Source organism: Pseudonaja textilis, chromosome 6 (genome assembly GCF_049901715.1).
Source record: "Pseudonaja textilis isolate UNSWEBS1 chromosome 6, rPseTex1.2, whole genome shotgun sequence".
NCBI classification, from domain to species: Eukaryota; Metazoa; Chordata; class Lepidosauria; order Squamata; family Elapidae; genus Pseudonaja; species Pseudonaja textilis.
In genome coordinates, this window is record NC_141995.1 from 45,777,131 (window position 1) to 45,805,033 (window position 27,903).

General features: G+C 41.1%; 1 protein-coding gene across 2 annotated transcripts in view; it reads right to left on the reverse strand.

Moving 5' to 3' along the window:
- Positions 1-27,903, reverse strand: part of KCNIP4 (potassium voltage-gated channel interacting protein 4) — a 267,695-nt gene that overhangs the window by 204,094 nt on the left and 35,698 nt on the right. The gene's annotated exons all lie outside the window — the stretch shown is intronic.

A 27,903-nucleotide genomic window follows, 5' to 3' on the forward strand; every position in this document is an offset into this window, starting at 1 on the left:
TCTCCTTTTCCTGTCACGTCCCTGAGAATGCCAAATTTCAGAAAAGAGATTTTGTTTGGCTGGGTGATTCATAAGCTGCTTGGAGAGCCATTCTGTCTAGAGAACTGTCAAAGGTTTTACAAGAGTAAATATATATTTGTGGCCTCTTGCATAAGCAGAAACAAAACCCAGTTTAGTCCTCCATTATCGGCTGAGCTGTGAGTACTATATAAAAAATCTGCAAAAAAGTAACACTAAATTTAACAACTTGTATGGCATGATACTGGGGATAATTTTTCACTTTTTGTACCGGATTTCTCATTGAAGAGTTGAAAATGTTTTTGGCTGCATCTGGAATAGGGTCTCTCTCTCTCTCTCTCTCTCTCTCTCTCTCTCTCTCTCTCTCTTTTTTTTTTAAATAAAATCAATAATTTTTTTTAAAAAGAGAAACTGTCCCAGATGCAAGCAAAAACATTTTCAACACCATTTTTCCGCACAAGGATGCCACTGTATCCTGCCCAAGCTTTACTGATTTCCAGGATACTTCAAATGTATCATAATTGATGTGTGATTGCAATCTATAGAAATAATAATAGGAAGCAGAAGGTACAACTAATCTGATTTATTAGCAACATAACTGTTCAACAGCTGCCAAGCTTGGTCTCTCCATATAACTTTAACCTATTCGTGCTGTTGCTTAATTGGTTTGCATTATTTTAATTATTGTTGTTAACTGCTTTTGTTCTTTGAAGGACATCAAAGTTTCATAGCAAATTTTGTCTGCTACAGTCCTAGTTGGCCAGCTAAAAGCTTAAAGCATCAACAAAATGCGCAGAGGCTCAGAAGCTACAAGCAGATCAAATGTATTTCACTCCCTCTGGGAAAAAAAGTAGTTTTATCCTAAACAAGGGATGATTGTGTTGTCAAATTCCATAGGAATTTCTTTCCGAACTGATTATCTTAAGAGACATTTATGGCCCCATTCAGCTGGAATCTGTCCATATCTATCTATCTATCTATCTATCTATCTATCTATCTATCTATCTATCTATCTATCTATCTATCTATCTATCTATCTCTGATAATATAGTCTGGATAGTATTTAAGATATTGCTGGCTAACGTTGCAGGAGAGGGGGTTTCATATAATCTCATTGTGATATCAAACACCATGCAAAAACAGATGTATAAGCAATATGTAAGGATTATTGAAAAATTGTGATTTGCTGCAAAGGAAGTGGGGGAGAGAGAGAAGGAGAGAAGGAAGGAGAAAGGAGGGAGGGAGGGAGGAAGAGAGGGAAGGAAAAGGAGGGAGGGCAGGAGGAAGCAGGAGGGAGGGAGGGAAGGAGAGAAGGAAGGAGAAAGGAGGGAGGGAGGAAGGGAGGAAGAGAAGGAAGGAGAAAGGAGGGAGGGAGGAAGAGAGGGAGGGAGAGAGGAGGAGGAAGAGAAGGAAGGAGAAAGGAGGGAGGGCAGGAGGAAGGAGAAGGAGGGAGGAAAGAAGAGAAGGAAGGAGAAAGGAGGGAGGGAAGAAGAGAAGGAAGGAGAAGGAGGGGAGGGAGGAGGAAGGAGAAGGGAGGGAGGGAAGGAGAGAAGGAAAGAGAAAGGGAGGGAGGGAAGAAGAGAAGGAAGGAGAAAGGAAGGAGGGAGGGAGGAAGAGAGGGAAGAAGGAGAGGGGAGGGAGGAAGAGAAGGAAGGAGAAAGGAAGGAGGGCAGGAGGAAGGAGAAGGGAGGGAGGGAAGGAGAGAAGGAAGGAGAAAGGAAGGAGGGAGGGAAGGAAAGTTAAAGGAGGCAGGGAGGCAGGGAGGGAGGAAGATTCTGAAATACAAAATTTCTCCCTGCTAGTTCAAGTCTTGCAACTGGCTAAGAACGTGAACATCTTTTCTTACTCCTACGTCCTTGAATTCACTCCTGTATTCATTTTCACACTGCAGCCTAAGGAAAATTATACCGCCGTCAGCTGCAGTGTCCTGGTGAAGCCCTCCAAGCAATCTCACATGCCTGATTAAATATTCAGAAGAACATTGAAAAATGTGACATGGAGAGTCTGACCTTCGATGGGTCTGACCTTCAGTTGAAGAGACAGATGTTGGGGAGATGGATAACCCAGAAGGCCCAATAACAGCTGCTAGGCTAAGAGACAACCAAATATAGTTTCCATGTCACACTTTTAGGCATTGTGTTGTGCCTGAGTAGTGTAACTCCTACAACAGAATCCAAAGGGTGCAAAGATTTATACCACATCAACCAAAGATTTGAATCCTAGCCATCCATAAAACCCAACAGCAGAAAGAGTTATATTAAAATTCATCCTGGAGGAAACTGGAAACCCCAATGTATCCAATGCTTGGCCGAAATGCCTTCTAAGTGTTTGCTCAAAGCTACTGAGAAACCTGGAAGCAGTTCACATTCTTTTCTCCATGGTTCAGTATGTAGAAAGTTGACCTTTGTATAGACTAAGTCAGTTTTTAGGATTGTAAATGTAGTTAGTTTCTCCTCCAGTGACTGAAGCCTGGAGCATCTCTGACCAGATTGTACAAATACAGGCTAAGTTTTAATCAATATAACAATGGAAATCAGTAGATGAACTCTCTTTAGCCAACACTTCCAGACTCAAACCCATCTGAGTTTTCAGGAAAATATACAGAAGGGGTTAAAAAAAAAAACCCACATTCTGATGTTCTCCAGAACGTTTGATTGTTGGAGACGGCGTGTTTTGCACAACTTTAGCTACGTTCACTGCAAAAAATCATTAAAAAATCATTTACCTAGACACCAAGTTTACCAATATTGAGTATCTTTAAATTATTGATGAGAGCCCTCATGCATCAGAGATCTACCGTTGGTATTGTTTTATTAAAAAGCAAAGCATCGTGAGAAGTACGGATAAGAGAAAGTTTCAAGGATTCTTGCTGATTGACTGTCAACTTGGCAAAGGAAATTAGCAAGCTTGCTTGCATTACCACCGCTAATCAAAAGGAATTATTAGCTGGAGCGGATGCAAATTGTAGGTTCCTGTGACTTGATAGGAATGGATTTACCGCACCATGCATTCTGTAACAGGAATAAATAATAGGTTCTTAGAGAAAATTGTCCTATGCAAAGAACCCCACAGAAAGCTGCACCTTCAACCCAAATGAGAAATCATGAACGAATATTAGGCTGAAATCGCAGCATAACCATAATGGATTTCTCTTGCAGTAGGAATACAGCATGAAAACTACCGGCCATTAAAAGAAGAGCAAAGAAAAAAAGAACCAAGTAGACTCTCAAAATGTGATCTTCAAAGGCATCGGGGAACAGACTACAATTTATTCTGCTTCTAATGATTTCAGATGTAGTTGCTATTGAAGCTGGTGCAACATAGGTTATTATTTAACGAGTGGATAATCTACAGCAAAAAGAGACGGGGGGGTGGGGGAAACCCCAATTTATTAAGCCCTTCCAGGAAGTCCTGGAACTCACTAATCTAGAACCAATAAATCACCCTGGCGATTAGCAGCTGAATTATACTCTCATTGCAGACTCAATTCCTGCTAAGTGAAGGAACTGAATGAGTAATTTGAACGTGGAGTAGCTAAGGGGCTTAGAGCTTGGATTAACAACCAGGGAGTCTTTATTTCAAGCCAGATGGAAACAAAACCTCATTCAATGTCCCAGGCAAGTTAATATTTCCTTCCTTTCACCACCTATAATTATTCCGAATTGGAACTCCTCGCCTAGCTTATCGGCCTGTTTCAAGGAAATAACGCTTACAGAAGAAACAATCAGAAAGAAGACTGTTAAAATGGTAATTATCTGAGTCGTTTCATTCTTTCTGTTTCTTGCACATGATGATCAAATCTCAGTTTGGAGCAAGGCATTTATCCCAATTCAGTAAACCAGGGCTGAGGCTTTCAATACAGACTCAAAGTCTTTGGTCTTTCTCACACTAGTCCAGTTGATTCAGAACAGAATAAGAAAAGAATTCCTATTAGAAGCCAGTAGCCATATTGCCTCAGAAAGGACCCTGGCAGCATCTTCTAGAGCCATGGTGGTGCAGTGGTTAGAATGCGGTACTGCAGGCTACTCACAGCTCACTGCCAGGAGTCCGATCCTGACCGGCTCAAGGTTGACTCCGCCTTCTGAGGTTGGTAAAATGGGGACCCAGATTGTTGGGGGCCAGAGGCTGACTATGTACACCACTTAGAGAGGGCTAGAAAGCACCATGTAGCACTATGTAAGTCTGAGTGCTATTGCTCTCCTCCTCCCTCTCCCCCCTTTTGCCTCCTCTTTTAATCTTATAAGTAACCCTGGTGGCACAGTGGTCAGAATGCAGTATTGTGGGCCAACTGCCAGCAGTTCAATCCTGACCGGCTCAAGGTTGACTCAGTCTTCTTGTCCTACCGAGATTGGTAAAATGAAAATCCAGATTGTTGGGGGCAAGAGCCTGACTCCGTAAACCGCTTAGAGAAGGCTGTAGAACACCATGAAATGGTGTTATGTCTCACCTTTCTCCTTTCCAAGAAAGATGAGGAGTCCAAACTCAAACAAACACCGGCAGGCAAGAAGACTCGGTCTTTACAGAGTTAATTCCTTTATACAGATAATGTCCTTGGCATTCTAACACATGCTGCCTGCCAAGTCCAAAATGATAACAAGAAGAATTAATCACTAAAGCTTCTCACACAGACCACAAGTAACAATCACACCAAAGCCTAGAAGAAAAGTAAAACTTTGTCCCGTACAAAGTCTCCAGAGAAAACACACCCACTTTTATCCCCTGTGGGGTGTGTCTCAATGACTCAGCTCACTCTCTGATTCGCCCACACCTCCTATGTTGCAGCTCACACTTCTTCCTACGACGCTGCCTAGGATCAAGCCAACATTCGTCTACTTGATTCCCTGTCAGAGGCTGCTCCGATATGTCCTCCTCCTCCTGATTAATCTCAGGCTGTTCCTCTTGGTTATCTGCTGAAATCTGAGGTATTATCAGGGAGGAAGGCATTGCCAAAGAGGAAGGTCCTGGGGAGGAAGGCATTCCCTGTTCCTCCTCCTCATCTTCCGAATCCTCTTCCTCTAACAACGCAGGCTCAGGAATCGGAGCCACAACAAAATGGCATATAATTCTAAGCACTATTGCTATGGTATTGCTATTGCTATTGCTTCCTTCCTTCCTTCCTTCCTTCCTTCCTTCCTTCCTTCCTTCCTTCCTTCCTTCCTTCCTTCCTTCCCTCTTTCCTTTCCTTCCTTCCTTTCCTTCCTTCCTTCCTTGCTTCCTTCCTTTTCTTCCTTGGTTGTGCAGTGGTTAGAATGCAGCATTGCAGGCTAACTCTGCCCACTGCCAGCAGTTTGATCCTGACCGGCTCGAGGTCAACTCAGCCTTCCGTCCTCCCGAGGTGGGTAAAATGAAGACCCAGATTGTTGGGGGCAAATAGGCTGACTCTGTAAACCACTTAGAGAGGGCTGGAAAGCACTGTGAAGTGGTATATAAGTCTAAGGGCTATTGCTAATCCCTTCCTTCTCAGTGGTTAGGATGCAGCATTGCAGGCTAACTCTGCCGACTGCCAGCAGCTTGATTCTAACCAGCTCAAGGTCGACTTAGCCTTCCATCCTTCCGAGGTGGGTAAAATGAGGACCCAGATTGTTGGGGGAAAGAGGCTGACTCTGTAAACCGCTTAGAGAGAGCCGTATAAGCACCGTGAAGCGGTATATAAGTTTAAGGGTTATTGCTATTGCTATCTTCTGCATTGAATTGATGTGCTTTGCCTGTCCCTGACTTTTGTCCTCAGATTTCAGTGGGTTGAACTTTGATGCTTTGGATTGTCGCAATGCGTGTTGCATATCTGAAAGCAGAGCTGGAATTAAAGTTGGGATTCTTAAGCATAGAGAAGAAGCAGAGTTGCTGAGGACGCTTCAGTCTGCAGCAGCAAAGAGTCTACGTCACCATATTGGTCCTGGGTTCATTTGAGCAAACCCAAGAAGCTGCTAGTAAGAGTCATTTGCTAAGACAGTTGCCCCAAAAGGACTCGGATGCTAATTTTGTTCAGGTGAAAATCCTCCTTTTTTTAAAAAATTATTTCTTTATTTTTAGATTTTATTCATAAACATTTTTTGAATACAACATTTTGACTGGGTATATATTATTTACAAAAACACAAAAAACATAGCTAATACTCTAAAAAATATTGTCCCATTTACTAATACTAATAATATAATCACACATAAGTTAACAACTCTAATAATGCTATGATAACTTCCCATACAATACAATTCCCATTCTTTATATTTAGTTCATTCATATTTTTAGTACTTCTAACGATGATAGTTATATACCATCCCTGTTTTTGATAAGATGGTTCATTGTTTTTCCTTCCTCTAACTTCTACCCTTTGTTTTAACCACTCGTAAAATCTATTCCATGTCGAATAGTATTCTGAGTCTTCCTTAACACTATTCCACAGACCAGTGGTGGGATTCAAAATTTTCTACTACTGGTTCTGGGGGCATGGCTTGGTGGGCATGGTGTGGTTTGGTGGGTGTGACAGGGGAAGGATATACTGCAAAATCCCCATTCCCTCCCCACCCCACTAACCTGCTTTCCAGCTCCGTTCTCCTGGGCAGGGCAACCAAAGAAGACCCAGCCAATCAGCTGGGACTCAATGGGAGGCAGAGAAGAGATGGGGTTGGCGGGACCAGTCAGAGGTGGGATTTGCCAGTTCTCTGAACTACTCAAAATTTCCTCTGCTGGTTCTCCAGAATCGGTCCAAATCGGCTGAAGCCACCTCTGGCACTGATGTCCTCCTTTCATTACTGGTGCTGCTGGTAGAAAAGTACGATCTAAAAATCAATATATTTTACCGCTTTATTTTATCCCAAAGAAAGCCATTAAATCCACACCTGGCAGCTCGTCCCTCTTATTACTGCTGTCCCTTTTTTCGATGTCTGCCTATTGCGACCGCAGGCCTGTGATTTGCAGCAAATCAAAAGAAGTTGTTCTTGCACATCCCTCAAACCCGGTTTGGAACAAATGCTTCTGCTCTCGCACAGCGAGCACCATCTCCCCACTATTCATTAGGGCAGCTTTTCAGACTTTTGCATAAGTCTGTGGGGGGGAAGAGATCACTGCCCTAAGAGTTGCATGTGCCTTTTAATTACCTGGGCCCTCAAAAAACAGCACCTGCCTAGCACAAAAGCCGAGAGCCTTCAAAAGTCTGAATAGCCCTAGTTATCTCTAAGAGAAACTTTAATAATAGGATTCACAAGATCAGCTTAGACACAGGAAGCTGTACAACCAGCTTCAAATTTTTTAGCAAAGGGGCTCTCTGCCCTAATGACTGGCTAGGTGGGCGTGGCTGGGGGGGGTCGTGTGATTGGGTGGGTGTGGCCATCTCAACGTCGCTTCTCTGCCCTAATTACATAAAAAAGATAATATACCAAAATGTTGTTTATTATTTCATGCATTTAATACTTAAATAAAAGACTGGGTGAAATCAGGCTTAATAGCAGTGACTGTGAGAAGGACCCTGGGAGTCTTAGTGGAGTTTCTGGTGAGTTACGTGATTCTTATTCCTTGGGGATTAATCCCCTGGGAGGCTAGTGGTGATGTTACCTGATTTTCTCCATGGCTCTCCCTCCCAAGTGATGAGTGGATTGTTTATCTAGCTTGCCACACTGTTACCAGGTGTGAAATGCTCTTGGCTGAACGCCCAGAAGTTCAATTAAGCCTACGAAGAGCTTTCCCTGGCTGCTTGTCTTTTTGAGGTTATTGGGGGCTTTCCTGAGCTCCTGCCAGCCCCCACAAGCCCACCCCTGTGTACAACGGTTTAGCCATATTCTGCTAGAAACTTGGCAGGGGCTTCATATATCTTTCTCCAGCTTGAAGGTCTTCTACTGCACCCTTCTGCCCAAGGCAGGAGACCTTATGGCATGCCCAACAAATGGTTGACCAATCTCTTCTGAAAAACTCCCAGCAATGGAGTAGTATCCACAACTCCAGAAGGCAAGCCATTTCATGGATTAAATGGTTACCCATTATTGGAGAAGAAAGAAAATTTTTAAACAATCAGATTGGCTACATACAGGGCAGTTCTTCCCACATTTAGCAGACTCTACTTTTTAAGGGCATTAATGATGGGCCTTAACAAATCCCTAAGTTTTGGCTGATGTTGAATGTTTTCTAATTAGAGTGCTTAATGGCACCAGAATCATCTGGAATTAAGCAGAAACTTCCTAACCGTGAGGGCAACTAACCAGGGAAACAGACTTTCCCTTCATGAATTTTTGCCTTCAAAAATTGTGGGTGCTCCATCACCGGCGGTTTTTAAGAAGAGGCTGGGTGGTCACTTGTCTGAGATGCTTGAGCACCGGGCTGGACTAGAAGACCTCTCCAAAATCCCTTCCAGCTCTATTCTCTATCTCTATCTTTTCCTAGGTGGAGTAAACACTCATTTCCTCAGTCAAAGTCAAGACAGCAAACTTAATTCTTCTCAATTTTGCATTACTTCTTGATAATATTTGTATTCTGGGCAGGCTGAGGGTTATGATAAACCAAATAGCCTAGGGGATTGGCTGAGAGGTATGTTTGCCAGCCCTTCTGTTCTTAGGAAAACAAAGGTCAAAGGTTCCCTTGCACTGAGGAACTATTTAGCCTGTCTTGTGACAATCTCCTCAACTCAGGAAATAGTTATTTGTGAAATTTCATAGCTTCTGGGAAATCAGTCAGTCACAAGGCATCTGTGCTTGTAACCATCCCAACTTGATTCAGTTGGAGTTTGCAAGATATTTAACGATTAATGGCCACCACACATTACAAAAAAAGATGTTGAGAATTTGAAAAAAAAGTGCAAGGAAAAGCAACTAAGATGATTAAAGGCCTGGAGGCTAAAACATAGGAAAAATGGTTGCAGGATTTGGGCATGGCCAGTCTAAAAGAAGGACTGGGGGTGACATGATAGCAGTGTTCCAGTATTTAATAGTGGAATTTATAATTCCAGGCGGGGAGTGTGCTGTCCAGACAGTATATAGTTAATGGGGAATTGGTACAGTTAGTTAGGAATTGGAAGCTGTCCCCTTAAGGGAATGCATCATGGTAAATGTAGTTAAGGTATCCTGGGAAATGTAGTCCATGTCATGTGGCCACATCTGTAATCCTGATTGGTCACTGAACTGACCCTTGGTGGGTTGGGGGAGGTTACTTCACTCTTGCCTGAACCCAGCATCATGCTGCTGCTTCACCCGCTTGCTCCACCATTATCAGAAAGAAAGGAGAACTATCTTTTTACACCAGAAAGTCAGCCATGCCAAGAGTAGGACATTGAGATGAATCTCGACGTAACCGTGAGTTATCTTGAGGATGCCTGATGAACCAATAAAAAGACTTCACGTGGATGCTTGGTGGAGTTATCTGTCTGCTTTATAATCAGCATATGGTTGTGAGGTCCAGAACAAGGAGGACAAGAAGGAAACTAACCAAGGAGAGAAGCAACCTGGAATTAAGGAGAGACTTTCTAAGAATGGGGACAACGAACTGGTGGAACAGCCTGACACCAGAAGTTGTGGGTGCTCCATCACCGGAGGATTTTAAGAAGAGATTGGACAACCATGAAATGGTATAAGGTTTCCTGCCTGAGCAGAAAGCTGGGCTAGAAGACCTCCAAGACCCCTTCCAGCTCTATTCCGATTCTGAAACAAGCCAGTGGAGAAGACCGAATCCACTTAACAGACATCTTAAACAAACAAGTCTTACTTACGCTTTTACCTTGTCCCAATCACCTGGGGCAGAAGAACATCTCTTGAACCTGATATCAAAGCCTAAAAGTACCTTCTACCTTCTGACACCCTGCAACGTACAACTAGAAATGATACTTAGCAAACTTCCAACAAGTACATACATTGGGGACACAAGGGAAGGAAATATTACCAGGCAGTGATCAATTAGACTTTTTTTTTTTATTTTTGGACCAAATTCAAACTCCTATGAGACTTACAGTCTTTCCATGTAAATATAACCTCAGCAGGTACTGGCTATTCTGTGCATTATAAGAAATGCAACCAGCAAACTCTTTATCAAAACATCACTGAATTTTTTTTTTTTTTTTTGAGGATTAAAAGTTTGTGTGGGAAATTATTTGATTTATGGGTAGAACATACAGTAAAACCACAGACTGGAAGGAAGCATCCCATCCATCATCGTGATTTAAGAGCTGATGAATTTTATTTTATGGTGACAAGGTGCCTGTGATTCACATAAAACTTTGGGCCACTGGGAAAAAAAAAACCCTGTATAGAAATTTAGATTGTGGAAAGGGAACACAGGTTCCCTTTGCCAGAAATTTTTTATTTTTTAGGCTGATCTTTTAGCATTCAGGCCTACATAAACTCTGAACTGCACTTGAAAACCCTCTGTAATGCTTGCATGAATTAAAGAGGTTTTGATTTCTTGTGAAGCAATTATTTCTTCACTGCAATCAGCAATCTGTGAAAAGTATTTGCAAGTATAATTTTTCTTTTTCAGATATACCCTTCGACGTATTTCTGAAATCATTAATTCGGTTCTTATCGGACGATAGTTTAGATCATCCCTAGATTACATTGAAACAACATTAGTTGTGAAGAAGCATGCAACTATGTCCTACATCAAAACAAGTTTTAACCATGTCCTACATCAAAAACTTCCACTGTGGTGTGAAGAAGTCATGACTGACAGATTCTACCCGTGTCATTTTTAATTTAAGTCAAACTACTGCCAGTCCTTCTAGAAGGCGGTTTATAGAAAATGAACTTGTTTTGTTGTACACAGAGCGCTGAAAGATGTAGACAAAAAAAAATGAGATTATTACTTTTAGAGACACAATATTTTAACTTCATTTGGGGGAGTATAATGCATCCCAAAACAGAACTCTTAAGAGAGTTCTCACAAATATCCTGAAGTGATGTGTGACCTTGAAAATGACCTTCACGGTTTACGTGGGGGAAAAATCCACACACCCCGCAGGTTTTTGTCAGCTAGTTTTCTTCAGGTAATCAAGCAAGCAAGTGTCCCTCGTTTTCACACCTTGTCACTTCCCCTGCTTAATAGGAATTGGATCCAGCCTCACGTCCTCAAGAACAGCTTGGTTCAGCTCAGTCCGACTCTTCCTCCGTTCAAAAAATGTAAAAAAATTAGAACGTTCCCCTTGCAGGGGAAAAAGGGAGCGTAAAATCTGCTGGGTCGGGCAACAAGGTTAAGGTGGTGTATAGTCAGTGGAAATTAAAATGCAGTTGTGTGAAAGTCTCCAAAAGAGCGCCGTTCGTTGCCATTGGAAAGCAACCAATCTCTAAAGCCTGCTGCCTACAATTCAGAGGCAATACAATTCTACCCTCAATACTGCCAGTCCTCGATATCTTGATTGAGGGGTGGTGCTCTCACTTCACAATCAGGAGGCTGTGAGTTTGATCCTATGTAAAGGCAGATATTTCTATCTCTGGGCACGATGAAAATATATCTGATGGGGGGAAAAAAACTCCACACTGGCAACAGGAAGGGCATCCGGCCAGTAAAAACACTCTGCTAGCTCCATTCAATGGCCCAGACTCTGCCCCACACGGGATTATGGGATTGTTAAAAGAAGATTGGTAGCCTGATTTTCTATTAACCTCTTCGGTCTCTTTTCCAACCATCCTTCTCAAAGTCACCTGTTGCTGACAGTTTAACAATTCACTGTCCGAACGGCATCTCTGTGCATTTGTTTTCAATCAATGGCCTGGAGTTCTGATGCCACAAGAGAACCAGAAACATCCTTCTCAGCCCTGAATGGTTTTAGATACTCCAATATGATTCCTCTTCACCCTCACTAAGTAAGAAAGCCAAGTTGCTGTCGTTTTTCTTAATGGGGGGTGCAACTCTGATCATTTTAATTGCCTTCTTTTTTTTGTTTTGCACCTTTTCTAGTTCTAAGAAATTCTTCTTAGGAGACATTGACTCAATTGTACAGAGCAAGGGGAGGCTCTCTGGTATTCAGTACAGCTGGCCCTCGACTTACAACCACAACCAAGCCAAAAATTTCTGTTGCTAAGTGAGACATTTGTTAAGTGAGGGAACTCATATTGTTTTCTGCCCAGTCTTTAGTTGGTAGAAAATAGGAACGGGAAGAGGAGGAGGAGGAGGAGGGGAGGAGGAGGGGAGGAGGGAGGAGAGAGGAGAGGGGAGGGGAGGAGGAGGAGGTGGAAGGAGGAGGAGGAGGGAGAGAGGGAAGGAGGGAGGAGGAGGGGAGGAGGAAGAGAGAGAGAGGAGGAGAGGAGAGAGAGAGGAGGAGGGAGGAGGAGGAGGAGGAGGAGGAGGAGGAGGAGAGGAGGAAGAGAAAGGAGGAGGAGGAGAAGAGAAAGAAGAAAAAGAAGAGAAGAGAAAGAAGAAAAAGAAGAGAAAGGAGAAAGAGAAGGAAAAGAAGAGGAGGAGGAGGAGACGGAAGAAGAAGGACAAGGAAAAGAGAAAGAAGGAGGAGAAGAAGAAGCAGAGAAAGAAGAGGAAGAAGGGGAAGAAGAAGAAAAGAAAGAAGAAGAAGACAGCCAGCACAAATAACAAGTGGATTGATGGAATTCAATTACCATGATGATGGATGTCCTGTTGGAAGTTCTGAAGGACCAGGTTAAGGGCAGTTTGTCATGGTGAAAATCTATTGATGTGATTGGTTAGGAGTCATCACTAAATTGATAGCCCATACAACCAATCATTGCCCTTTCCATCTGGGCATTTACATTGATAATTCTCCCCATAATCTATCCCTTTCTAAGCCAACCTACAACCATTATATGCCTTTTGGCATTAAATAGCGTCAGCATCTCATTCTATTTTTTTTCCTTTCTGTTTCACTAAAGTTGCTTCTTGCTCCAGTCACATCTGTAACATTTAGGCAATGGCTGCTTTGCCCAAATATAATGAGGGGGATGTGAAAGATTCCACGGTAATCATGTTTGTATTCCTGTTCTCCTTCTTCCTTATTACCATGGAAGTTCTAATGGTTAACCTCCATCTATCATTTATGAGGGATGATTTATAATCATAAACTGTCCGGAATTCTTGTCAGTTTCCGTGGTAAACAAAGGGATAAACCCCCCCACCCCCCCAATGCAAGTCATAAATTTCTCAACAATCCTTTGAAAGCCCAACTCAAATTAGCCCCACCCAACATCAACACTCTTAAATTTCACTGGTGGATTGTTACAGAAACGATGTCCTCTCTGGGATTATTCAGCCTGTCCTGTGAACCAGGATGACAGATGGCAGCCTGGTTATATCTTACTCCTGGCAAAGCTATCCATCAGTGAATCCCATATTTCCCAAGCCTGCCGTGCCGGTTGCATGAACAAACATGGAGAGGGTTTGTTTTGAATGCAGTGGCCGTTGCTGCACTCTCTGTTGTGCAGAGCAGCTTCCAAATGACTTAGTGAAGATTAAGGTTTGTGACATTTTTTTTTTTTGAACCGGGCAAAGGTTGAGAGAGTTTTTTTTTTTTAAAAAAAACTATTTTGCTTTTCCTGAATTTTGAGCTGCAATAGACTCTCTCAGAATTTAGGAAAACCTTTCCCTTCCCTTCCCTATCTATTTACTTCCTTCCCTTCCTTATCCATTTATTTCCTTCCCTTCCCTTCTTCATCCATGTACTTCCTTCCCTTCCCATTCTCTTTGTTTTTTATTTATCTCAATCCATTTCTTTCTTTCTTTCTTTCTTTCTTTCTTTCTTTCTTTCTTTCTTTCTTTCTTTCTTTCTTTCTTTCTTTCCTTCCTTCCTTCCTTCCTTCCTTCCTTCCTTCTCAAGATTGTTTTGTCTTTAACTTTTAAATAATATTATTTATTGAAAAATTATATTTAAAAGGGGAAAATCAACATTAACGGTATTGGCCTTTTATAATTACGTGTGAAAGAGGCATCTTGATTATAACAGATTTAAAAGAAAAGCCCTGCTATGTAACAGCAGTCTGGCAGGAAATTATATCACTCTAGATAAATAGCAGTAAGTTAAGGATGCAATACGAATTGCAACCTTTTGAAGGGCTTCCTGAGGAGGGGTCTCTCTCAAAAATCAAGTAGAGAATCACTTTATTTTCCTTGGGAATGAGAGTCAGCCTCTGGGAACAAACACTAAATGGAACAGTTCAATAAAACAACTGCGATTGCAAATTTAAATTGCAATTTAAAACGCAATAACAATTTATGTGGAATAAAACCACAGCTTGTGCATGCAATGTTATTACAGAACTAGTTTAAAACTGCAAAAAAATATATACTGGCTTTAGAACAAATAGATTTGTTAACACTAAAGAATTTGAGATGAGCATTGTTCCCTTTACAGTAAACATGGATCTGAAGCATCCCATAGCTACAAAATGTGGCAGATGTTAAGTCCATAATCATAAGGAAAATCCTTCAGCATCAAGAACATCAAATTCTGATGAGAAACCTGCAATGAAGTAATGTCACACAGATACTAAGCCAGCAAGCCCATCTTGGTGTCGCAAAGAGTTGCCACTCTCCCCTTTGGCAAAGAAATATCTCCAGTGCCTTGTTGCCTTGTTGTGCCATAGCAGAAAATAAAGTTAGCTAAAAATCCATTCCTGTCCCATAGCCAAAATGTGGGCTGATGCCTTCCCCGCAACGCTTATCTGGTTTAAGGTTGCAATTAATCCATCAGGAAGTTATCTGGAAGTGGTTGTAAATTCAGTCCAAGCGTCTTGCCTTCCTCAAGAGAGTCACTTGTGCAAGCTGTGTTTTTAAGAAGAAAAAGACACAAGAGGGAAACCGAGTCCCAAGGAAACAGAGGTGGGATTCAGCCGGTTCTGACCAGTTCTGGAGAACCAGTAGAGGAAATTTTGAGTAGTTCAGAGATCCGGCCAATCCCACCTCTGACTGGCGCCGCCAACTGCATCTATTCACTGCCTCCCATGGAGTCCCAGCTGATCGGCTGGGTCTCCTTTGGTTGCCCTGCAGAGGAGAAGGGAGCTGGAAAGCAGGTTAATGGGATTGGGAGGAAGTGAATGAGATTTTGCAGTATCCTTCCTGCAGGAGTGGGGAGGGAATGGAGATTTTACAGTAACCTTCCCCTGCCATACTTACCAAGCCACGTCCACCAAAGCCAGGCCCACCAAAGCCAGGCCCGCAGAATTGGTAGTAAAAACATTTGAATCCCACCACTGGGTGGTACCTTGCACAATAGCAGTAACTGGGAGAGGGGCCTTGGAGTCCTAGTGGACAATCACTTAAAGATGACCCAGCCATATGCAGCAACAGCCAAAAAAGGCCAACACAATCCTAGGCTGCATTAACAGGGGCATAGAATCAAGATCAGGTGAAATGTCAGTACCACTTTATAAGGCCTTAGTAAGACCACACTTGGAAATCTGCATCCAGTTTTGGTCACCACGATGTAAAAAAAAGATGCTGAGACTCCAGAAAGAGTGCAGAGAAGAGCAACCAAGATGATTAGGGGACTGGAAGATAAAACATATGAAGAACGGCTGCAGGAACTGGGTATGTCTAGTCTAATGAAAAGGACGACTAGGGAAGACCTGATAGCGGTCTTCCAATTTTTGAGGGGCTGCCAAAAAGAGGAGGAGGTCAACTTATTTTCCAAATCATCAGAAGGAATAGAATAGAATAGAATAGAATAGAATAGAATAGAATAGAATAGAATAGAATAGAATAGAATAGAATAGCGTGGTGGTCTGAATAGAATAGAATAGAATAGAATAGAATAGAATAGAATAGAATAGAATAGAATAGAATACTTTATTGGCCAAGTGTGATTGGACATACAAGGAATTTGTCTTGGTGTAAATACTCTCAGTATCCATAAAAGAAAAGATAAATTCGTCAGGAGTCTAGAATCATAATGTACGATACTTAATGATAGTCATGGGGTACAAGAAGCAATCAATCATACTAGGAAACAGTCAATAAAAATCGTAACTATTCCAGCGACAAAGTTACAGTCATACAGTCACAAGTGGGAGGGGATGGGTGACAGGAGTGATGACAAGATTAACTGTAATAGTAGTGCAGACTTTGTAATAGTTGAACAGGGTTGGGGGAATTATCTGTTTAGCAGAGGGATGGCATGCAGGAAAAAACTCCCCTTGCGTCTAGTTGTTTTGGTGAGCAGGGCTCTATAGCTTCGTTTTGAGGGAAGGGGTTTAAACAGTTTATGTCCGGGATGTAAAGGGTCTGTAAATATTTTCACAGCCCTCTTTTTGATTCATGCGGTAAGCAGGTCCTCCATGGAAGGCAGGTTGGTAGCCATTGTTTTTTCCGTAGTCCTAACTAACCTCTGAAATCTGTGTCTGTCCTGTTGGGTTGCAGAACCAAACCAGACAGTTATAGAGGTGCAGGTGACAGACTCAATCATTCCTCTGTAGAACTGGATCAGCAGCTCTTTGGGCAGTTTGAGCTTCTTGAGTTGGTGCAGAAAGAACATTCTTTGTGGTGCTTTTTTGATGACATTTTTGATGTTAGGTGTCCATTTTAGGTCATGTGATACAGAAGAACGTAGAAATGTGAAGGTCTCCACTGTTGATATGGTGTTGTTTAGTATTGTAAGAGGTGGTAATATGGGAGGGTTTCTTCTAAAGTCTACCACCATTTCTACGGTTTTGAGTGTGTTCAGTTCCAGATTGTTCTGGTTAAACTACAAGGCAAGTTGTATAACCTCCTGTCCGTATGCAGATTCATCGCAGGCAGGACAAGAAGCAACGGATGGAAACTAATCAAGGAGAGAAGCAACTTGGAACTTAGGAGAAACTTCCTAATAGGGAGGACAATTCACCAGTGGAACTTTTTGCCTCTAAAAGTTGTGGGTGCTCCATCACTGGAGGTTTTCAAGAAGAGATTGGGCAGCCATTGGTCTGAGATATTATAAGGTTTCCTGCCTGTGTAGGGGTTGGGCTTAAAGACCTCCAATGTCCCTTTCAATTCTATTATTCTGTTTTTTTCTGAGTTCCCCAGGTTCCCCCCACCCCACAAAAGAAGATTTGGATGTAGCCTTGAGATCCCACTGAATATCAATGTGACAGAAACGCAACCCTTATTAGATCCATATCTGGAGGGTGATCGTTTCATTACCTCTGCTAATGAACTCCGCTATTAGCTTAAAGGACAGAATCAGTCCAATTTCAGAGGTGTAATTAATTCCTGAGAGCCCAGAAGGAAAAGGGTTGTTTGCAAAAGGGCCAAACACCTGAATTATTCTTCCTTTTTCAAAGAATCAGCTAAAAAACCCTAGCAGGTCAGGAACACATGTGAAACTTAACTTGGCACCAGAATTGGTCAGAAAGTTCTGGGTTTCTACTGGTCCCCAAGTTAAGCATGACTTAACAGCAACAGCCTCAAACATCCATGCAAACTTCTCCTCTTAACCAAAACATGATTAACTTAGTATTTATAGTATGCCTGAGTTGTCAAATTAGATTTCTGCTTTCACAATTTGCTTGTACACCTAAATGAATATTGCATGTTTTATAATTATATGAAAAGGCGTGATTGCACCATTATTCACCTTTAACTAGCCCCTGAAGGATTTTGAAACGCTTTCTTTTCCATGTTTATTTAAAAGATACATGTAGGTTGGGATGGTTTCTGGTTAAGCATAATCAAGTATTTCACATGATTTGCTCAAAAGTACAACCTGACAAATTGACAAGTGTTTAATAAATATGGTTCTATGATTCTAAATCTTTAGTTAATCATTAATTTAATTTGATTTTATTTTCAATCAAACAGCAACCTTCAAATTAAATCTGCATTTACATAGAGAATTGGGGGAAAAGAAATAGTGATTTAAAAGAGAAGAGCCAATACAAAAAAAAATTAAATTCCTGGATTTTTAAAATAGTTTTCCAGCAATTATTATCATATACTAATGATGATTAAACAGAAATGTGTGACACATGTCTATATAGGAACTTTGTAGTGATGAATGATTGTACTAAATAATTTTGAACCATTTGGATACAGTAGTTGCTTATTAAAGTTTTATCATACTTAAGATAGATCATGGATTAATCATGCTCTTTTGAGTAATACATTAATGGCATCAATGCTGTATGATAATTTATTCCAGGTAAGATACCTGGGAATCGTTCTATTGAATAATACAAAGTATTGTTCCTATTTATATTTTTTTCCTCCAGCACTTTGTTTCTTAGGCAGGAATAATATCATCTTCCATTAAACTGAGACACTTTTACTAAAGGACATCTAATACATGGCCTGTGCTTTTTCAAATAAAATAAAATAGAAATTTATACCATACTTCTTCAGAACTGAAGAAGCTTCTTGGATGAGAAGCAAAACATCTTCAAAAAAACAAAACAAAGAAAGACCAGTTACCTCTTGAAAAAAGTCACCTTTGGGACAGCCATGACTTAGAGGATAGAAAACCTCCAATAGACATAGTAGGAAAGGTTATGATTTATTTAGGTGCAATCTTAAACGATGCCAGTAATGGCGTCACCCCATATATAATGAATTTGGGGGTCTGCATTATGGGGTATTTAAATGTAATGGAAGGAATTGTCCTGTATATGAATGAATTACTTACTTGATTAATTAATTCTTGGCCAAGTGTGACTGGACACACAAAGGATTTGTCTTGGTGCAAATGGTCTCCATGTACATAAAAGAAAAGATACATTCATCAAGAATCATCAGGTACAACACCTAATGATAGTCAGAGGGTACAAATAAGCAATCAAATCATACTAGGAAACAGTCAATATAGATCGTAAGGATACAAACAACAAAGATACAGTCATACAGTCACAAGTGGGACAGGATGGTTGATAGGAACAAAGAGAAGATTAACAGGAATAGTAGTGCAGACTTTGTAAATAGTTGGACAATGTTGATGGAATTATTTGTTTAGCAAAGTGATGGCGTTCGGGGAAAAAAACTGTCCTTGTGTCTAATTGTTCTATATATTGACTTGGGGAATTGTTTGTGTCTTCTACTAATCAATGCCCACCTGCCTAACATGTCCCCCATATATTTATTACTTGTACAACGATTCTATGTGATGTAAAGAAGGAGAAGAGTTCCTGCAGAAAGGACAAAGGGATCTCGGGGGAAACCTGGAGATTTCAAACAACTTGGATGATTTTAAAAAAGGAAGACAGGTTCCTACAGAAAATGTAGCAAACTCTCAAGGTGATCTGGAGATTTAAAATTAGGTGGCTGGTTGGAGCAACGTATTCAGTCGGTACCGGTTAATGAAATCGGAGCATAGCATTGTAACTTTGACTCTGTCTACAGTTTTATTTCTAACCTTGTCATGGCTTATTAATTCACTTGCTTTATGTCTTCCCTCCTGCTTTTTCTCTGTGGCTGCAAGATGACCTCATGAGGCTCTTCCCTAATTTTGCCCTCCAATGAGAGCTACCTTGTGACATCTTCTGCTTTTAGCAAACTGTTTTTTTCTGAGCTGGCTTTCCCTATTTTTCCACCCCTCCCAATGAAATGAAGACATTTGATTTCAATACAATGAAACATAATCTCGCTTACCCACCAAAGGGCCAGTCTTCTCACTTCTTTCCTTAAAGCAGGGGTCCCCAAACTTGGCAACTTTAAGACTTGTGGACCTCAACTGCCAGACTTTAAGACTTGTGGACCTCAACTTCTCCGGCCAGCTCGCCTGGCCACCAGGCTGCTTCTTTCCACTTCTTTCTTCTTCTGCTTTTGGCTGCATGCAAGGAAAGCAGCAAAAGTCTTTCTTTCTCGCCCCCAAACTTTGCCAGAAATGAGTCTTTGGGACCTTGCAAGGCCTCCTGCTCCAAGAGGCTGCACTGGCAAAGACTCATTTCTGGTGGAATTTGGGGGAGAGAAAGAAAGACTTCTGCTGCTTCTGCTGCTTTCCTTGCATGAAGCCAAAAGTCTCTCTTTTCTCCCCATGAGAACAGAGCTGGAGACAGTATGGTAGGAAAAGGGGGTGGGGAATTTTCCTGCAGACTTTTTTGAGATTTTCCCAGGGTCTCTGGTCCATGGGATTTAAAATGATGAGTTTGGTGGTCCACGAGGTCCAAAAGGTTGGCAACCCCTGCTTTAAAGCATGAAGAAGTTCAGAGAGTCAATATGTTCTTCTCTCCCAGAGCTGCAACAGGGCTCACAAAGAATTTCCTTTAGCAACTGCTGCACCCCTCCAGATGTGCGTCCTTATTTGGGTTTTGTTGAGCTACTCTCTCCCTCAGTTAAGCTTTGCCTGTTTGAGCCATGATGGCAGCATCTCGCAGGCATTCACAACGGCTGCACACGAACAATGGTTTGTGTTATGTCCCTGGAACTTGCAAGAGTTCCCACCCAGGTCCGCTCACGCTGCGGGGGCGTTTGCTGTCCCTCATTGGCTGGCTTTCCCCAGCAGCCGGCTATAAAAGCAGGCTGCGGGGTTCGGCCAGTCGCTGATCGCTGCGAGCCAGTTCCAGGCTTGGTTAGCACGTTCAGTCCTTTATTGACACAATAAAGTATTTGTTGCATCCATGCCCTGGTCTAGCCTCTCATTGCTCAACTACAATGGTTTGTCTCCTGATGGGACCATCACCGGGAAACCCAAGTAGCATGACTGGTGCTTTTATATCTGATGGCAACAGAGGTCACCTTAAAGCTCCTCTAGCCCAACCCATAGTTTAGTGTGACATCTCAGTGCCGTATTTTTGATGGCTGACCACCCAGCCTCTCGCCAAGGACCTCTAGGGAATGAGAACTCATCCCTTCATAGAGATTAACTCCACCTGAATCCTTATAATTGCAATCAAATTTCAGCTTCTTTATAGCCTTCAAGTCATATTTATGCATACTAGCTGTTCGTCACTGAACTGCCAAGGTTTCAAAATGGGATACAATGGAGAAAAGTATCATTTACAAACAGCCAAACCATTTCAGTTCAACTTAAACATTTGAATCGGTTAAAAAAAACCAGTTCCTGTTTAAACATTCAAACCAATCTGGAATACAGAGCCAATCCAAACGTCTCAATTGATTAAAAAATGAACTTCAAATGGATTTCAACTTCATTGATCCTGGTTGGATGATTAAAAAACAGGTGTGCCAGGACAACAAATGCCCCCAGATCAATTTACAGTTGTTCAATTCCGTTCTGCAGACTGAAGCCTATTTCCAATATGATGTGGGACTCACAACTATATTTTAAAATAAGTTTGTTTCAGTTCTCAACTTTTCTCTTTCTAAAGTTTGCTAATACTGCCACCTGGTGGGCTGTATACTATAATAGCTAATCTATTTATAATAGCTAGATTTACTGCGATATATTCTTTCGTTTATAAGCCTGGAACCGAAGGGTTTGGCATTCTGCATTCTCAATGACTTTACCCCACAAATAGCGTGTGTTAATGATCCTGCTGACTATCTCTGAAGGTTGCAATCTTGCAAGATCTCTTATTCATGGATTGAAAGATACTTTATAAAGCCACCAGTTTCTTTCATTTTTGCAATTGATTCGCCCAGGAGGTTGTCCTATTTTACCCAATTAAGACGGCGATGCCTACTCAAGGTTATGCCAAGCACAGGGAGGTGTTTGTGCTACCTTTGTTGCATTTGCAAAGGAATTTAACGGGAGGTAGCAAATGCTCGATTATGGAGGGGCGGACACTCATTTTGAGACAAGACATGGATTTTTTAAAAGAGTTGTGACACAAGCGTCTGGAACAGCTGAACCAACTTATCTTTGAATCCAGATGAAAATTACAAATTAACATTAGTCCAGATTAACAGGAGAACGGTACACTAGAAGGACCCTTCCTTTCTTGGCTTGCAAGAAATCAAACAGTAGCCCCTCAACTACATTTAACAAAATGCAACCCACTTCTGCATGATGTCTGCTTCAGTATCAAATGTCCCTAAGCCCATCAGAAACACAACTAAAAGTCCGTACAATAAACTCGGGAGATAATTATCTGAGATGTCTCTTATCTCTGAGGAACCGTAGTTTCTTTCTCAAACAACTGTTCCTGAGGGCCAATTAAGTGGAGGACATAAAGGATGGTGGATCTCTGGTTGTATAAGATGACAAACACCCACATTATAACTGGAGGATACCCAGAGAATTTTGATCACTTTCTGTACTTTATCCAACCAGCACGATTTCATGACCTTGAAGTTGACTACATTGTGCCTGAAAAGTTAGGCATATGCTCTGATCACCTCACTCACTTAGCTACAAGGTGATGTTGTCTTATTTTATTTCAATTGGAAACTCTTTTATTTGTGTACCTGTAGAATTCTGGTTAATGACGGTCATAGAGATTAGCTCTATTGTTATTGCAGCTAACAAGGATTAGTTTACTTTCTTTTTACATTTTTTTTCTTCTATTTGGGCATGTTTTTTTTTTAAAAAAAGTTGACTCCCACATATCCTTTGTACAGGAGTTCAAGACACAGTCGCTCCTTCCACTTTCCTCCAACAACAGCCTTGGGTGGGAGGCTGGCCCATGATCCAAATATCTTCCATAGTAGAGTGGGAACGTGAACAAGGGTTGCCCCAGCCCTTTCTGATGTCTTAATATCCTTTGACAGATCTGATGAAAGGAGGAACAAATGCGTCCATTTTCAGAGCGTATCAAATTTTGCACATTTTCCCCACCACTAATTCCTTTTTGCTTTATTTCCATATCATTCAAGTGTTCTCTTATTTTAAAAAGTGACCCTGAAACGTGCATTGATTTTTTTTTTTTAAGAAAGAACAGTTATGAGTTATGGCGCAATAGAGTGCTAAGGAAAATTAACAGCTGGTGGATAGTAATATTTCAGTTAATAATGGTTCAGCTAATAATACAAAGGAAGAAGCACATTTAGTTCCTTCCTTAAACGTTTGCCAAGCTGGGATTTGATGAAGAAGGAATAAGGGATAAACTGTGAATAAAAGAGGAATGCATAGCTATTGAGTTCATATTGCATGTATGGCTGTCATTCCATAATAATACTACAACTGGCATGATTGTGGAACTCCTTGTTTAAATTAGAAGATAAATTGCACCAATCAAGAAACTGCGTGTATTAAGCATGTTTCACATATTATTTAGGATGGATGGGGTAGATGAAACTACAGTATTGCGCACAAGTTATTGCTGTCTGTAAACATCTGAATGGGTGCCTGTTTCAAAATCTGTTGCATCAGGTTGGAATTCATTGTTGGAATGTATTTTTATGCAATAACTGCAGTAGTATTCAGCCAGCGGATGCCAGAGTTTACAACTTTGGATCTATGGTATATATTCTACGCACTTTTGTTCTGAGTACAGTTTCTTGTTTCCTATTACAGTTATATCGGTGAACAGTAAAGCACATAGTGACTGTGCTCTTTCTTTGCTCTGTGTAGTGCTTTATATAAAAATGGGTGTATGCCATTTGAGCTGAAATGTTGGCAGCTTCTTGCCTTCCTGCTGGGATCCTTCAACAACAAAGCTGTCTTTTTAGCAATAGCTCTATAAGCTTTGAGCCATGTACTATCTGGTCTTTCTCTCTCTCTACAGGGAAACCCAGATGACTTATACCCAGCCCATCCTGAATAAATTTCCTGGTAGAGAACATGAGTTCCACTTCTTGCATCCTCCCTGTTCAGATATATCTTCCCAGGATGCCCAGGATGTGCCATTCACTTTTTTTTTAACATCTGGAAATTTTGCACTGATCTCCTCCTCTTCTTCTTTAATTTTCCTTTCTACTTGATTGCCGGCCTTATGGTTGTAATAAAGGTTTGGTGATAATCCCTAATTATTATGTAGATAAAGAGTCTAGGGCTCAAATAGACTCACTCTATGGTTCTAGGAAAGGTAACACAGAAGCTTCCTGATCCGCAGCTCCTCTAAGTTGGTGGGCTTAAGCAGCTTCATTTTTATGCACATTAACGCTGCCTTAATTATTCATTTTCATCTTTTATTCAACCAAGTGGATCCTAAAGTCTTTGTTAAAGAGTTTTTTTCCTCCAGCTGTTTCATGAAAGCAGATTACGTACACGAAGTGCTTCAAACAATTTATATTTTCCATTAAATTGTTACTTAAATCATTTTTAGCATATGAGCTAAATTTCAACCAAGGTTCCCTGCATCACTAGATTGGAACCCCATCATCAAAGAGCAATTTTAGGGGTGAAGCATACCGTTTCAGTCCCACCATATTGAGACCACCTACTCACACGTAGCTGCTCTTCCATGCTAGTTGAAGGACTTTCTCCACCTCGCTGCAAGCAGCAAAAAAAGAATTTTAGCAAGAATATCCACGGATATTTCCAAACCTAGACTAATTTACTAATCTCTATCTGTGATAGCCTTAGCTGGAAAACTTTGCCCCAGACAATATACTGAAACATCAAAACTATATATATTTTTTCACACATACACATGGTAGAGAGATCCATGAATTAACCTGGCTACAAAGCTTAACCTTGGTTGGTGAACCATGTACAGTATAGCAAAGTTAAGGATAGTTTCGGGTTTGCAAAGAATTCCAGTTTGCTCCTCTTCCAGGAATACACTAAACAGGTTCTTGAGGATATCTTTTTCTAAGAAAACCCTTCAACAGATTTTTATCTGAGTTGTTTACTTCTTTATGGGTTAGCTGATTCAAAACTGGACAGCTTTTCTATGGTGATAACAACAAACTTGGAAAACATGGCTTGGGCTTAATAAGACTAGGGATCAAGTGACATGATAACCTGGGCGACAGCACACAAATATTTTCATTTTCAGAGTCAGGGTTGCTGTCATCATATTTTCCTGATGGTGACTGGATCGCCAAAGCCTTTGGAGCTTCCTCTTTTCCTCCAGCTTGATGATAAAACTAATAAAATCCAGACCTTGAGATATTTCCTCTTGAAGACTCTGTTGCTGCTTTTCTTACAAAATGTTTGCATTACTCTCTGCTCATCTCTTATAAAAATTCATTTCGTAGCTGCTAATCTTGGGATCCGATTTACAAAACTCGATGTGACCTAAGCTTTCTTTTCACTCATTTTAAATGCATTGTTCAGAAATGCTCAAGGAAGATATGTATGTATGTATGTATGTATGTATGTATGTGTGTGTGTATATATATATATATATATTCTTAAGTTTTCGCGGGTACTTACATGTAAGGCATTCAACTTTGTTCGGGTATTTTCCCACATCATTGTAGTTGTGCTTTTAAAGTTGTAGCAATGTTTCAGCAGAATCTCATCTGCTATATATATACATGTATATATGTATGTATGTATGTATGTATATATATATATCATTTGTGTAAATTTCACCCTTGTAGCGATCAAGACAAAAAAAAAAGACTATATTGCATCACATTTTATTGGAGTTTGTCGGAAACCTATTGTCCCATTTTATTTATCTATGTTTCTAGAAAAGATCTCCTAAATGTTCTATCAGTCTGCCGACCGATAAAATTTAGGAGGTGCCACTAACAGTGGCAAAAAGTGTGACCATTTATTCTGGCTTCATTTATCTCACATACATTGCATCCTTGTGTAACATCTGCATTTCATTTGTCCATAGTCAAGACTTGCTATGGGTCGATGGAGGCACCCAATCAACCTTGACTGATCTGGGAAAAGCTAGGGAGTGTCAGACTTGATTAATAACTTGAATAGGAGACCATAACAAAATCCCATAGCTATAGATGAGATCGGTTAATGGGGGGGCGGGGGGGGGGAATCTAGCAAGAAAGCTACCTCAAAATGGACCTGCATGAGTCACCCTTATGAAGGATCACCAGAAAAGCAACTTAGATTAGCTTTGAAGGCCACTAACCAATGAGTTCACAAGGCGTTTGACTGAAACGTTTCTACCTGTAGATCTGGACTTCCCCTTTTGCACTTATTCTTTGCAAGATGTCACAAGGCACGTCCATTATTCTTGTAAATGACTTTTTGAATAACCCAGACTGGTGAAGAAGACGCCAGACCAAAGGCAGGAGTTTAACAACCCACTGCGCACAAAGAACTCCTGGCTTTTATCTTTTAAGCAAAAGGAAGTCATTCCTTATTCATACAATTTCCCGGCAGGATGGGGAAGATGTCCCAAGATGAATTACCTTAATTTAATACTGTCCTTAGTGCCTTGTTGACAAGATTGATTACGCTGACAAGAAGAAAATAAAGGAAAACTGGAGCAAGAACCACAAGCCAGCACTAAAAGGTATTTATTTATATAGTACTTTAAAGAGTTTAAAGGACTTGGCATGCACTGTATAACCCCTACAGCAATCCCAAGGGTTGGACTAGCGTGTTATCATGCAAAACAGAATTAATTGCTCATGAAAACATGAGTGCCCCAAAATAAAGAATTGGTGTTCTTTTAGAGCATAGCTCTGAATCCTCTGCTCTCAGTTCTTCATGCATATCCCTTTAAGCATCTCGCTCTAACATTTCATGATACTTCCGACAGCCTCTTTTTTGGGGAAAAAAAAAAGCTCTATCTTTTTCTTTCCTTATGAGATGAAGCTCTACAGAGTATAAGGAGAGTCCTATTGAATGAGGCCCCTTCCTAGCCCAGCCTGCGACCCATCAAATACCGAGACATGCAAGCAGGTGATCTCAGACAAGAAAACTAAACCATACAATCCTTCTTGTAGGGTTACAGTAACAGACTATTGCAAATCTAAAAGCATTTCTTCATTCCCTTAATTTTGCTTCCACAGAATCAGGGAGGGTTAATTCTATATCTGCACTGTATACCAGACGATAACACAATTGAGTGGGTTCAGAGGTATTTCTCGAGAAAAGTTCTCCACTCTTCCATGCACAACAAAATTCCCTATGCCTCCAGGCTTAAAATTTTGGGCCTGGCCAACCTGGAACTGCTCCACCTGCCGTCTGACTTAAGCATAATGCACAAAATTGTCTGCCACAATGTCTTGCCCATCAACGACTTCTTCAGCTTCAACCACAATAACACACCGGCAAACAACCAATACAAACTCAAGGTAAACTGCTCCAAACTTGGTGGCAGAACATACGACTTCAGCAACAGAATGGTCAATGCCTGGAATGCCCTACCCGACTCTGTGGTTACAGCCTCAACCCCTCAGAGCTACAACCTCAAACTGTCTACCGTGGACCTCACCCCATTCCCTAGAGGTCCTTAAAGGGGACGTGCATAAGTGCACCAGCGTGCCCGACTTACTGTCCCCATTTATTTGTACGTGCTTCCTTTGTTCTTGTTTATATTCATACCTATCCTTGTTATCTTGTACATGTTTGATAAACAAATAAAATGTAAAAAAATGTAAGACACGTTCTCCATCTCCATTCCTTCTGTGAGCTAAAATACCTTTTCTTTGACTATTGTCTGGACTGTAATTCTTCCTCCTCTGTTCTCCCAGAGTTATTCTCACAGCTCTTTAAAGTGATGGAGATTCACCCCACTCCTCCTGTTATTTCCCCATATTTTTATTGGAGGCACCATGCCTTAAGAAGCCTCCAGAGGTAGAGAAACTGCTGCCTTCTTTACTAGTTGTAGCTTCCAAAGATTCTTCAAGGATAATGCCATTTGGGGCTTGTTGCAGTAATCCAACCAGGGCTTGAGGGTTTGGGCACAGAGGGTCTCATGATCCTGGAAAGGGCACAAGTGGTACACAACATGAAGTTGTACAAAGGCTCTCCTTAGCTATAACTAACACTTGCTCTTTGAGTCTAAGAGAAACCCCCAGACTGGGCACACAATCTATCTGGGATGACCCCATTCAGAACTGTGTCTATTTCCGTTCTGTATTGTGCATAGAAGCCATTTTTGAGGATTGTCAGGGCTGAAAGAACCCATAGGAACACTAGATGTCAGCACTGTAGAGGGTTAAAGTTAACTATATCTCTTCACTGCCCTCTATTGGTCAGCCTCGTTAGTATACTCTGAAGCATTTGGCCATGTCTTCTTCACAGCTCACATCTGTCTGCCGCCCCACCCATCAAACCTAAACATTTTGCCCTCTAAA